Raw genomic sequence first — 11,745 nt, 5'->3', positions numbered from 1 at the left:
CACTAAGCTGCCCACTCATAAAATTGGGGAAGACCCCCTAGAATCATTCCGTTCACCTCATGCTTCCAGGTTTGCACCTTTGTCTCGTCCCTAAGTGAAGTCTCTTCCAGAGAAGAATCAGGAAATTTCTCTACAGCGGGATATGTAGTTTTCAGCCTTGGAATCAGCACATGTCTGTGTAATGAGAGAACAGAAATGGGGCCAGCCTGGGCAGGAGATTCTGCTTTTGGGAAGCAACCCTTCCTAAAGCTCAGGACAGCAAGAGATGAATGAGGTGTTTCTCTGACGGAATCACTCGTGAAATGTCGGGGTTCTGCTCGAGCCTTCATCTATCACCTCCATGCCAGCCCACCCCCGAGGAAAACCACAGGGACCCCCAGTGTCTGTGGGAGTCAATCTGAAAATCACTGACTGAGGCAAGAGGGAATGGATGAAGGAGGAGGGATACCCCGTTCTGTGCATGGTCACGGTGGTGGCCATGGATATGCATAAGCAGTTGTATCGCTCCCTACTTAAAGGGGGGGTCACATGATTCCCTGCATTTCACTGCACTTTTTGCCCTGCCCCTATTTTGGTGACTCTCCTTGTCTAACACTCACAGTGCACTGGGAATGTCTATGATATTGGGCATCATGGAGAAGAACTTTCATGTTCCAGGTCTTTGCTAGCTGTTCTGACTTTATGCATCCGCTGACACCAGGTTCCTAGGACGCCCTCATGTGCTTATCTGTTTCTCAAGTTCAAGTTCATGCTGCAACTCAAGGGTTTCTGCTGGGCCCCTCGCTTGCCCTCAGGCACCCACACTTGTAACTGTCCGAAGTCCTACTTAACAGACCAGGTTTTTTTTTTTTTTTTTTTGGCCATACACACTTGCCTTTTAATTTATATTCTTTTTTATATAAATTTTTAAAATTTATTTATTTTCAGCATAACAGTATCATTATTTTTTCACCGCACCCAGTGCTGCATGCAATCCGTGCCCTCTATAATACCCACCACCTGGTACCCCGACCTCCCACCCCCCCCCGCCTCTTTCAGAAATAGATCATCAAAGCAGAAAATCAATAAACAAGAGCATTGAATGACACATTGGACCAGATGGACCTCATAGATATATATACAGAACATTCCACCCTAAAACAACAGAATACTCATTCTTCTCAAGTGCACATGGAACTTTCTCCAAAATAGACCACATACTGGGTCACAAATCAGGACTCAACCGATACCAAAAGACTGAGATTATTCCCTGCACATTCTCAGATCACAATGATTTGAAACTGGAGCTCAATCACAAGAAAAAGTTCTGAAGGAACTCAAACACCTGGAAGCTAAAGACCACCTTGCTTAAGAATGCTTGGATCAACTAGGAGATCAAGGAAGAACTGAAACAATTCATGGAAACCAATGACAATGAAGACACTTTGATCCAAAACCTATGGGATACAGCAAAGGCAGTCCTAAGGGGAAAATACATAGCCATCCAAGCCTCCCTCAAAAAAATTGAAAAATCCAGAACACAGCAGCTGTCTCTACACCTTAAAGAACTGGAGAATCAACAACAAATCAAACCAACTCCACACATAAGAAGGGAAATAATCAAGATTAGAGCTGAGATCAAGGAGATAGAAACCAGAGATACAGTAGAACATATCAATGAAACTAGAAGCTGGTTTGTTGAAAGAATCAATAAGATCGATAAACCATTGGTGACACTAATCCAAAAGAAAAGAGAGAAAGCCCAAATTCATAAAATTATGAATGAAAAGGGAGAGATCACAACTGACACCAAGGAAGTAGAAAAAATCATCAGAAGTTATTATGAACAGTTATATACCAATAAGCTTAGCAACCTAGATGAAATGGATGCATTCCTGGAAAAATATAAACTACCAAAATTGAACCAGGAAGAAATCGACAACCTGAATAGACCGATATCTAATAACGAGATTGAAGCAGTGATCAAAAACCTCCCAAAAAACAAGAGCCCAGGACCTGACGGATTCCCTGGGGAATTCTACCAAACCTTCAAAGAAGAAATAACACCTATTCTCCTGAAGCTGTTTCAAAAAATTGAAGCAGAAGGAAAACTTCCAGACTCTTTCTATGAAGCCAGCATTACCCTGATCCCCAAACCAGGCAAGGACCCTACCAAAAAGGAGAATTTCAGACCAATATCACTGATGAATATGGATGCTAAGATTCTCAACAAGATCCTAGTCAACAGGATCCAACAGCACATTAAAAAGATTATCCACCATGAACAGGTGGGATTCATCCCTGGGCTACAAGGATGGTTCAACATTCGCAAATCAATCAATGTGATACAACAAATTAATATGAGAAGAGAGAAGAACCACATGGTCCTCTCAATTGATGCAGAAAAAGCATTTGACAAAATCCAGCATCCGTTCCTGATTAAAACGCTTCAAAGTATAGGGATAGAGGAAACATTCCTGAACCTCATCCAATCTATCTATGAAAGACCCACAGCAAATATCATCCTCAATGGGAAAAAGCTTGCAGCCTTCCCATTGAGATCAGGAACAAGACAAGGATGCCCACTTTCACCACTCTTGTTCAACATAGTATTAGAAGTCCTAGCAACAGCAATCAGACAACAGAGAGAAATAAAAGGTATCCAAATTGGTAATGAAGAAGTCAAACTCTCTCTCTTCGCAGATGGCATGATTCTTTATATGAAAAACCCAAAAGACTCCACCCCCAAACTACTAGAACTCATACAGCAATTCAGCAACGTGGCAGGATACAAAGTCAATGTGCAGAAATCAGACACTGCTATTCTTTATGCTCAGGCTCAGGCTGAGTGTGTGACAGATGGTCTGTCAGCAATTCTCTGAAGGAAAGAAAACCACGCCTAGTTCTTCAGTGGGTAGCTCTCTGCCAGAGGATCAAACCCAGACTGGCCTGCTCAGAGATTGGAGAAACCCAGCATCCTGGCTCCACTGCCTCCAGGAGAAGCAAATCCTATGCTCATGTTTTGTTGATGTCTGGCTATATGTCCCTTCTTAGTTGCAATTGTGTATGTTTCTTCTTTGATTAATTTTATTCTTACGATCACTTTGCCTACTACTTCATGCAGTTACTGGATTTTCATTTTGGTTTTTGTTTTTTTTTCTGGGTTTTGGTAGATAGCCTAGTCCTTTTCTATACTTTCTTTGAAGGTGCTTGTTGAGAATTTACTAGAGACTTCTGGTAGAATTTTTATAATTAATAGCCAAGGCACATGCCAGTAATTTCTGAGTAAATATGATGCCCATCTTCCATTCCTTATTCATCATTTTCTTAATTACAAATGTGAAGTACTTTCTGTAGTAGAGTTGTAGAATGTATGTGTGTTTACTGAGAGACAAAAAGAGAAAGAGACAGAGAAAGAGAGAGATTTATTTTAAAGAATTTGCTGATGTGAAAGCTGGCATGTTTGAACTCTGCATATTGGGCAGATTGGTGGCAGACCAAGCTGATGTGACAGTTTGAGTCTGATCCCTGCCTGGAGGCAGAACTCCTTCACACCTGGGGACCTCAATCTTTTCTTTTAAGACCTTCAACTGATTAGATGAGGCCCACACACATTATAGAGCATAATCTGCTTTTCTCAAAATTTAAGTGAAAATCACATATAAAATAATACCTCTGCAGTTACATCCAGACATGGATTTGATCAACTATCTGGATCCTCTGACCTACATAAGTTGTCACATAGAATTAACCATCACAAATGTGCATCGTATGTTCTCTGATAAGGGACCAAGAGAAGGAAGAAAACAGATGGGTCGGGCGCCTGGGTGGCTCAGTGGGTTAAGCTGCTGCCTTCGGCTCAGGTCATGATCTCAGGGTCCTGGGATCAAGTCCCGCATCGGGCTCTCTGCTCAGCGGGGAGCCTGCTTCCTCCTCTCTCTCTCTGTCTGCCTCTCTGCCTACTTGTGATCTCTCTCTGTCAAATAAACAAATAAAATCTTAAAAAAAAGAAAGAAAACAGATGGGTCAACACAAAAATACTCATAACAAAATAAGGAAGAAATACTCATAAGAATTAGAGTACTGGAATGCCCGGGTGGCTGAGTTGGTTAAGCTTCCGACTCTTGGTTTTGGCCCAGGTCATGATGTCAGTGTCGTGAGATTGAGCACCACATGGGGCTGTGTGCTCAGCATGGAATCGCTGGAGATTCTCTCTCCCTCTGCCTCTGTCCCACCCCCCACTTGCACTCTGAACAAAGGAACAAATGAACAAAATCTTACGAAAAAAAGAATCAGAGTCTTATTTCTGTAACTGGTCACATGGTCATAGCTGGTCTTCTACCTGCTACTTTGGCTGCCCGTTCTACATTACATTCACTGTGAACAAGCACCTCAGCTGGTCATGATTCTTTATCTGGTCGAGTGACCCAACCCTTCATTCCTGAGTTTTGTGGACTACCAGTAGTTCTGCCTCGATTGGGCAGCTGTCGTTTTTCACTGACTTTCATACCAGGGCTTGCTGGTTCAGAGGAATCTCTTATACTACAGACATGCCTTCCATTTCCTCCACGGTGGATTAGCAGTCTCATTTTTCTGTGTAGTCAGGATCATTAAACACCTTACCTCTCATCATGTCATCTGTGAAGAGATAAGGATTTGGGCAGAAAGCTCCTGTGAATTGGCCGGAAAACATCCAGCAAACATGCTTCATGTGCTAAAGTCTGCAGTGCCGCCCCCCTGGGCCTGGCCTGGGATCCCGAGTTCCAGCAGCTTGAACCCTGTGAGAAAGCCCTCAGTGAGTCAGAAGCTGGTGAGGCCACCACCTCCTGCTACTCAGCCTCCTGGGGTACCCTCCCTGGCTCAGGCAGATGGGACCTGGGCCCTCACCCTCACTTAGATTTTCAGCCTTCCTTTTCCAGCGTCCTGTCCATCAAGCCCTCCGGTTGAGGAACCCTGAGTCACACCCCATGTCCACATGTCAACCAGGAGTAAAATCGTTCCTTTCAGAGCTGCGGAATACCCCCAGAAACTTTCATGTCCCCACTGAAGCCATCCCCAACCATTGGTGCCACACTGGGCTGAAGAGTCAGAGGCTGACACCTGGCCACACTCCGTCCCTCAACTGTGCTCCCGGAAAGCTCTCCTGCGCAGGGGCCCTCGGGTGGGCAGCGTGTTCTCGGCGATGGCCACAACATGCACTGAGCGAGAAAGCACTCTAGGCCACGAGAGACAGTGCAGTTTGAATAGTTTGAATAGTCACCCAATGCCGACCAATTCTCATGAGCTCTCTGCCTAAATCGATATCGATATTGATTTGGGCAGAAAGCTCGTGAGAATTGGCTGAAAAGGCTGTGCAAATTCACTTCATGCACCACATGTTTGCAGGGCCACTCCCTGGGCCTTGCACAGGATCCTGAGTTGTCCCGGCTCGAACCCTGCCAGTAAGCCCACAGTGTGTCAGGCACAGGCGAGGCCACCACCTCCTGCTACTCAGCCTCCTGAGGTACCCTTGGTGGCGTTGGTAGATGGGGTCTGCCATGCCCCTAGGCCAGGGCCCTGACCCTCACCCGGTTTATCAGTCTTCCTTCTCCAGGGTCCTATTCCTCGAGACCTCCAATTGGGTGTGACTCAGGAAACCCTGAGTCACACCCAATGAATCCACCTGCCACCAAGAGGAAACGCTGCCTTTCAGAGCTGCACAAAAACCCTCAGAGCAAGAGAAAACTTCATGCCCCCACTGAGGCCATCCCCAACAGTCAACACCAAACCGGGAGGAAAAGTTGGAGGCTGATGCCTGGCCCCAAACCCTCCCTTAACTCTGCTCTTAGAAAGCTCCCCTGGGCAGGGGCCCTTGGGTGGGCAGGGTCATCTCGGCGTGTTTTCTGGATGGCTGCAACATGCGCCGAGCAAGAAATTGCTCTAGGCCTCAGGGGACAGTGCAGTCCCAATTGCTGCCCAACACCAGCCAATTCTCATGAGCTTTCTACCCAAATCAATGGGGGGCAGGGCGGTCCAGAGGGCCACCCAACGCCGCCCAATCCTCACGAGCTTTCCGCCCAATTGATTTGGGTGGCCCTCTGGACCGCCCTGTCCCCCATGGCCTAGAGTGCTTTCTCGCTCGGTGCATGTCTCAGCCATTGGGAAAATGCACTGAGACAATGCAGCCCATCTGGGATCCAGGCACAGTGGAGCTTTCCCAGAGCAGGGTTGTTGGAGGGGTTTTGGCCAGGTGTCAGCTTTCAACTTTTCAGCCTGCTGTGGCACCGTCCTTTGGGGATAACCTCAGTGGGGGCATGAAGGTTTTTCTCACTCTGGGGGTTTTCCGCAGCTCTGAAAGGCACCATTTCTAGCTTGGTGGCAGGTGGACTCATGGCATGGGACTCAGGGTTCCCCAGTTGGAGGGCTCGAGGGACAGGACCCTGGAAAAGGAAGACTGAAAAACCAGGTGAGGGTTCAGGCCCCGGCCTAGGGGCATGGCAGGTCCCATCTGCCAGTGCCAGGGAGGGGACCCCTGGAGGCTGAGGAGCAGGAGGCATTGGCCTCACCTGCACCTGACTCACAGAGGGCTTTCTGGCAGGGTTTGAGCCAGGACAACTCAGGATCCCGGGCCAGGCAGACATGCGTCACATGAAGTGCGTTTTCTGGGGGTTTTCTGGCCAATTCTCACGAGCTTTCTGCCCAAATTGATAAAGATTTAGGCAGAAAACTCGTGAGAATTGGTCGGTGTTGGGCAACCCTTCGGACTGCCCTGTCCTCTGTGGCCTACAGCACTTTCTTGCCTAGGGCATGTCTCGGCCATCTGGAAAAAGTGTGGAGACGACGGGGCCCACCTGGGGGCCGCAGCGCAGGGGAGCTTTCCTGGCGCAGAGTTGAGGGAGGGGTTGTGGCCAGGCGTCAGCGTCTGACTTTTGACCCTCTGTGGCGCCAGAGTTTGGATATGGCCCTGTTGGGTCACAAAGGTTTCTCTCACTCTGAGGCTGTTCCACAGCTCTGAAAGGCACCGTTTCTGCCTGGGTGGCAGGTGGACTTGTGGGGTGTGACTCAGGGTTCCCCAACTGGAGAGCTCGAGGGACAGGACCCTGGAAAATGATTCCCCTTTCTCCATATCTTCTCCAACACTTGTTTCCTGTGCTGTTCATTTTGGCCATTTTAACTGGTGTAAGGTGGTATCTCAAAGTGGTTTTGATTTGAATCTCCCTGATGATAATGATGATGAACATTTTTTCATGTTCATATCTGTTAGCCATTTGTATATCTTCTTTGGAGAAGTGTCTGTTCTACTCATTTTTTGACAAGATTATCTGCTTTTTTTTTTTTTGGTGGGAATGCAAATTTTTTAAATATATTTTTTTAATTTATTTGTTTTCAGAAAAACAGTATTTGTTATTTTTCACCACACCTAGTGCTCCATGCAATCCGTGCATTACCCACCACCTGGTACCCCAACCTCCCACAAACCCCTCAGATTGTTTTTCAGAGTCCATAGTCTCTCATGATTCACCTCCCCTTCCAATTTACCCCAACTCCCTTCTCCTCTCTAACACCCCTTCTCCTCCATGCTATTTGTTATGCTCCACAAATAAGTGAAATCATATGATAATTGACTCTCTCTGCTTGACTTATTTCACTCAGCATAATCTCTCCCAGTCCCATCCATGTTGCTACAAAAGTTGGGTATTCATCCTTTCTAGTGGAGGCATAATACTCCATAGTGTATATGGACCACATTTTCCTTATCCATTCGTCCGTTGAAGAAATGTTCATCATCATTAGCCCTCAGGGAGATTCAAATTAAAACCACATTGAGATATCACCTTACACCAGTTAGAATGGCCAAAATTAACAAAACAGGGAACAACATGTGTTGGAGAGGATGTGGAGAAAGGGGAACCCTCTTCCACTGTTGGTGGGAATGCAAGTTGGTGCAACCACTTTGGAAAATGATGTGGAGATTCCTTAAGAAATTAAAAATAGAACTACCCTATATGACCCTGCAATTGCACAACTGGGTATTTACCACAAAGATACAGATGTAGTGAAAAGATGGACCATCTGTACCCCAATGTTTATAGCAGCAATGGCCACAATCGTCAAACTGCAGAAAGAGCCAAGACACTCTTCAACAAACAAATGGATAAAGAAGATGTGGTTCATATACACTATGGAGTGTTACGCCTCCATCAGAAAGGATGAATACCCAACTTCTCTATCAACATGGATGGGACTGGAAGAGATTATGCTGAGTGAAGTAAGTCCAGGCAGAGAGAGTCAATTATCATATGGTTTCACTTACTTGTGGAACATAAGGAATAACAGGGAGGACACTGGGAGAAGGAGAGAAGTGAGTTGGGGGGAAATCAGACGGGGAGATGAAGCCTGAGAGACTGTGGACTCTGAGAAACAAACTGAGGGTTTGGAGGGGAGGGGGATGGGGAGTTGGGTGAGCCTGGTGGTGGGTATTAAGGAGGGCACATATTGCATGCAGCACTGGGTGTGGTGCATGAACAAAATCTTGGAACACTGAAAAGAAATAAAAATTTAAAAATAAAAATTAAAAATCACATGTGTGTATGCCTGTGTATATGTATGTATTTGGGTGTATGTATGTGGGGAGGTAGTGAACGCAGACATGTATGTAAATACACACTAGTAGATACAAACATAAAGCATGGCTCCAAAACCACCCTTCCTTGGAGTCTCTGCAACATTCACCCATGACCGCTCACCAACATTAAGCACCTGCACAAAGATATCTGGACACACATGCATATGTTCTGTTCTACCAACTGGAAATGCTCAGTTTAAAACATTAGTTTAGGGACTCCTGGGTGGCTCAGTTGGTTAAGCAGCTGCCTTCGGCTCGGATCATGATCCCAGCGTCCTGGGATCGAGTCCCACATCGGGCTCCTTGCTCCGCGGAGAGCCTGCTTCTCCCTCTGACTCTGCCTGCCATTCTGTCTGCCTGTGCTCGCTCTCGCTCGCTCTCTTTCTGACAAATAAATAAATAAAACCTTTAAAAAAAAAAGTTAAAAAAAAAAAAAACCATTAGTTTATATAAAATCCTCTCTGTCCAAAACTAGGGACTTCTATCATCCAGAAACTGTAGGAATCTCAAAAATAAGCCTGGGGTTTCTGAGGAAAAATCTGTTATTGGTGCTCAAGTGAGAGGCAGATACCAGATGCTAAGCCACTGAGAAGCCTGTCAAGACTGGTTTTTCTAAATAACTCAGGACCATACATTCAAGAGTGAAATACAAGAGCCAGTGTCGGGGCGCCTGGGTGGCTCAGTCAGTTGAGTGTCCAACTCTTGTCTTTGGCGCAGGTCATGGTCTCAGTGTTATGGGACTGAGCCCTGTGTCCGGCTCCGTGTGCAACAAGAAGTCTGCTTTCAATTCTCTTTCTCTCTCTGCCATACCCCTGCTCCTCCTCTCTCTCAAAAAAGAAAAAGAAAAAAAAAAGTTAAGTTAAATCTTAAAAAAAAAAAAGGGACCACTATCATACTCAAAATTGTTTTTATAGAAAGTCAAGCAACTGTAGAGGCAAACAAAAAACAAGCCAGTGAGCACATACCATGTTCACATTGTTCCAAATTCTGAGTTCATAAAGACGCAGCCTGACAGCCCCAGGGCCCAGGTTTGAAAACGGTCAGGAACCCCCACAGTCCTCCCGGGTGCTGGTTGCGGGGAAGTCAGAAGGAGACCCTGGAGAGCCTGTACCTGAAGGGATGGAGTAAGGCGCTTGTGCAGCACCTTGGACTGCCTTGGGCCGCAGGCGAATATCACTATGTGCGCATCTGGGGTGCGGCCCTTCTCCCCTGCACCTCCTCTCTCTGCAGGGTACCACGAGGCAGCGGGAGGACACGAATCACGCACCACTCCTCAGCCAGGCCTACGGGTCACAGGACTATCCATCCACTTTCACAGTCTCGGAAAGGGAGAAACACTTGGGGCAAAGCAGATTTTACCTCTTCTGTTTGTTCTGAGGGAGAAGAGATTTCTTCAGGATACAGTCCTAAAACTGACCAGCCAGGGGTAAGGGAAGCTATGAATAATTTTATAGCTTTGCTTACACTCAGCTAGTTTGCTTTCTGAAAAGATTAAATCGATTTAGCGCAACAACAAAATATCTGTGTACCAATTATGCCAGAGACCTGAAAACTGTGACTTTTGTTTTTGTTTAATCTTCACATGTACTTTTAAGAACACGAAAGAAAAGGTAATTTCATTCAACCAAAGTGGTCAATTCATTTAACGGAAATACTGAACGGAGGCAATTTCATTTAACCAAAATACTGATCCAAGAAAAAGCTAATAAAAGTGGCTTTTGCCTTATTATGAATTATTTACTTAATAAATATTTCTGGTGGCCTTAGCTTTTTTTTTTTAAAGTATCAGACACATGGACCAGCTTCTGAGCTGGCCTGTCTAGGACAACAGGTATCAAAAGTCATGGGAAAGAACTGGGCAGCATCCGCCAGAAGTCTGTCAGCAGAACTAGGGCCCTTCCTCGCAAACCCACTGGTTCTGGGAGGCCAGGAAAGCACGTGGTGGGAAAAGCGGCCACCGCCAAGCCCACAACTGCTCAACCATCTGAAGTTAGGAACTAAAAGTGAAGGGCTCCAATTAGACCTCTCCGTGTGCTTATTCCAAGCCTAAAGTTTCAGATCCCCTTAGCAGTCTGGTGGCATGTGGACCTCGTGTCCCCAGGGATGAAGGCACAGGCTGGTAGCCAGGGTGAGCTGTCTAGACGGCCTGCCGCGCCCTGCAGCCCAGCCCTTCTCCTCTTGGGCGTGCTCTGGGCAGGAGCGGTGCCCACCCAAATGCCAGAGATTCCTACCCCAGGGTCCAGCAGACCAGGGCTGAGGCTCCGCCCGGATGTCCTAACTGGCCTCCCTGGGGCTCACCCACGTGAGCACCTGATCATAGAGCACCAGACGGCACCGATGCTATCTTGCAGGCTACGAGAACTATCCCAGGACTGAAACAGCATCTGCTGGCTGACAGTCAGCCCTGCGCATGGAGAACCCACTACCCCTTGTGATCCCAGCACCTTGGGACCAGCCTGGACATCTGAGCTTGTGGGTCTCTGTGACAGACCTACGGCTTGCTCTGGCCCCCGGGGGGCTTTGTGGCAAACTGCTAATGTGAGGCTCCTCCTAAGGTTCTCCTACCCATCACCTTGCTCACCTTCTCGAGAGAGATAAATACATCTGTCCCTATCCGCACCCCCTAGCCGCCCGGGACACACACGCTTTACTAACAATGTTGCTTTGAGTCCTAATAACTCCATCCCGCAGCTATCTGCCTGGTTTACAGAGGAGGAGCACAGCGGATTCAGACAAAGTCACTGAGCCCCCAAGTGAGAGCTCAGAGTCAAAGCCAAGATCACCTGATGCCAGAGCTCCCTTCCATCCCCACGTGCGATACCACCTGCACATTGTCAGGCCGAGCAAGGAAAGAAAGGGAAGGAAAGGATCCAAGATGCTAAAAGAAAGAAATGAAGGAATTCATTACAGGACAGGAAGTCCTGTAAGGACTTTTCTCTCCAATGAGAAGCAGGAGCACTTCAGTTTCTAGGGGCTATGGAGGCAGAGCCACAAACACCCTCATCTGTTTCTGGAGGAACCACATTACTTTTAATTTCTCAAAAAGGATGACATAGTTGGGGTAGCAGAACAATTCACGTCATCGATAGTAGGCAGATGTGACGTCCCCCAACCCAACCCCGCCACAGGAGCAGGCCTCCCTCCTTCACACACAGCGAGAC

The 11,745-nt window shown here is 46.9% G+C and overlaps 1 protein-coding gene across 15 annotated transcripts in view; it reads right to left on the bottom strand.

Moving 5' to 3' along the window:
* The window catches only part of LOC122900658, a 70,573-nt gene that overhangs the window by 13,148 nt on the left and 45,680 nt on the right, over positions 1-11,745 (bottom strand). For 2 of the 15 annotated variants that reach the window (XR_006383282.1, XR_006383283.1), the window contains exon 5: positions 57-174. The exons of 12 other annotated variants lie outside the window; for them this stretch is intronic. The gene's annotated coding sequence lies outside the window, so the exon portion shown is untranslated. Of the gene's footprint in view, positions 1-56; positions 175-4,602; positions 4,758-11,745 lie in introns of those variants that run through there. One more of the 15 variants, XM_044239485.1, reaches the window with a different exon arrangement.

This window comes from Neovison vison, chromosome 2 (genome assembly GCF_020171115.1).
Source record: "Neovison vison isolate M4711 chromosome 2, ASM_NN_V1, whole genome shotgun sequence".
NCBI lineage: Eukaryota > Metazoa > Chordata > Mammalia > Carnivora > Mustelidae > Neogale > Neogale vison.
Note: the sequence above shows the minus strand (reverse complement) of the source record. Positions and strands in the feature narration are given on the sequence as shown.